Here is a 2,501-nt window from a genome sequence, read left to right on the forward strand (position 1 = left end):
TTTTTCGACCTTTTTTGTTAGTTCTTTTATTTTAGAATTTTTTTCTTTAATTTTTAACTTAGATAAACTTAAAGGGCTATTAATTTTAGATTCTCTTATTTGAAAATTTGATGAAACTAATTTTTCTGATGGTTCTTTTAATAACAAAACTTGGTTTTCAATAGCTTTATATTTTGGTATTTCTGTTTTTACAATTTTCTGAAATAATTCATCAACATAAATTCTTTCTGTTTTTAAATATTATACTATGATGGCTATTTGTTAAGGCATAATTTATTGCATATGTAATTGAAAATGGTTCGTCATCTTGTTCCATTAGATTCTTTCTGTGAAATTTATAAGCCAAACTTTTAGATCTTCCAAGATTTTCAGTTGATAAAGGTATAGCGTATCCAAGATGGGCATTGAATTTAACATTTACGTTTGTCAAGTTTCTATGAACAATTCCAATTATTTGATCTATTGGGTCATCAGTAATTCTTTTGTCACAGATTGCTAAGCTTATTGGTGAATTAATTCCTTTCATATATGTAGATTTGATTAAGACTTATATAGTACTAATATGAATCCATCCAATTTTAGATCTTTTTTGTTGATCCTTAATTTTCTCAATCTGCTTGCTCAATTCTTCATCATTTATCAAAGCTATTTCAAGTTCTCCATTGGCGGATTTTATCTTTATAGGGGTTTCAAGTTGAATTTTTCCATAATATATTATATTTTTTCTATTAAAAACTTCTTTTAAAAGATTTTGTTTATTAAAATTTTCATTCGATTTGAGATTTAATTCTGTTTTTAGAACAGCCTGTTTTTCATTATCTAATAAGGCAGATAATCTATAATAATCAGATTCTTCCGTTAATTCTAAGTTTTCTAAATAATTCATAACTAAGAGATTAGGATAAAGGCGTACCTTTCTGGAGAAAAACTTCCTTTATTTAGTATATTTTACATAAGATGTTTTTATCTCCAGAGGGGAGATTATAGATATTAACTCCAGAGGGGAGTTTAAAACTATTTTTTCCTAAGGAAATTCTTTTTTCAGACTACAGAATCGCCTCGGCAGCTTCCTCTTTTACTCTCCTAGCATATGAGTACTCTTAGCCTTCTGCTTTCTGTTTTCTGATGCCTTCTACAATTGCCTAAGCAACCTATTTATAATAGTTGGGTTTGATGGACAATTCCCATCCTTACCCTTCTTATGACGTCATTGCTTACGTCATTGTTTGATATCTTGCACCAGCTACATCGTTGGTGCTTTATGACCTAAGTGCTTACGTCACTACGCAATAATATTAAGAGATGCTTCAGATGTGCTGTCCTCCTCTTTTATCATGTGACCCTCAGATGCATTGTCCTCTTCTTTCATCATGTGAGTTGATTCTGTTTTATTATTGCTTTCTTCAGATAACTCTGAGGCACATAGCTGGCACTTGTGGTCTTCTCTGTCTTTTATCAAATAGCAGAGATTCCTCTTTATCCCTTCAGGGAGCTTTTCTAAAAGTCCGGATAAGTTGTAGAATGCTGATTCAAATTCCACCAAGAGTCTCATATCTCTTTCTTCAATTTCATTTCTTTTACTGGACACAAGTAAAGTATTTCTACTTTTATAATTAATCCTTGTATGAGATTCCTTCGTTATTTTTTGAGTTCTTTCAAAGACCCTTGCTAATGTGCTGGCTAGCCTTCCTTCATGACTGTAAATTGTTAAGTCTTGAATCTGATCAATTGGTTGAAAATTTCCTGGGAAGACGGACATGAAGATACTTGATGTGCTGGAACCAAGCATTCTTCTTCTTTTTCATTAAAAATAGGTTGGCTATTTGTAAATTTTAGGGATATATCCCTTGGATTTACGTTGTCAATCATATTTTTAAATCTCTTTACTGCATCAACGAATCCTGGAGGAAACTCACTAATAATTTTTAGATCATTAAAAATTAAGATTGTATCAATTAGTCCATACTGGAAAAACTGATAGGTATCAGATGGGGAAGCCTCTGGAAATATAACCAGCTTTGTTAACTGTTCTTTGGCAATAGGATAATATCCCAAAATTTCTCTTTTTTCTTCGGTCTAATTCAGGACTATGTTAAGGGTTTCTCTGAGATTTGATCTACAGACCCTTTTCTTTTCCTTGATTTTAGCCCTTGTAGGAATGTTTCTTATTATCCCTGTTCTCTGGGTTTGAATTGGAGCTTTATCTGCTCTTTTTAGGGTTTGTTCTAGATGAAGAGCTTCATATTCCCTGAAGGATTCCTTTGCTTCTTCCAGTGTTAGAAACCCTCCTTTATGAATTATCCTTGATTGATGTGTGAATGGTGCTGCTTTTTCCTAGGCATCATATACTCCTTTCATGGGGCCATTATAAATTACATAATATTTTTTATCTTGGGTAGATTTTTTGATAATTTCAGCAATTGTTTTATTTTCTGGAATTTTTTCTTCACCTGATTTGTTCACCACTCTTAGCTGGCTGAACTCTGATGGTTTTTGTGTTA

The sequence above is a fragment of the Arachis duranensis genome, chromosome 6 (genome assembly GCF_000817695.3).
Source record: "Arachis duranensis cultivar V14167 chromosome 6, aradu.V14167.gnm2.J7QH, whole genome shotgun sequence".
Taxonomy (NCBI): Eukaryota; Viridiplantae; Streptophyta; class Magnoliopsida; order Fabales; family Fabaceae; genus Arachis; species Arachis duranensis.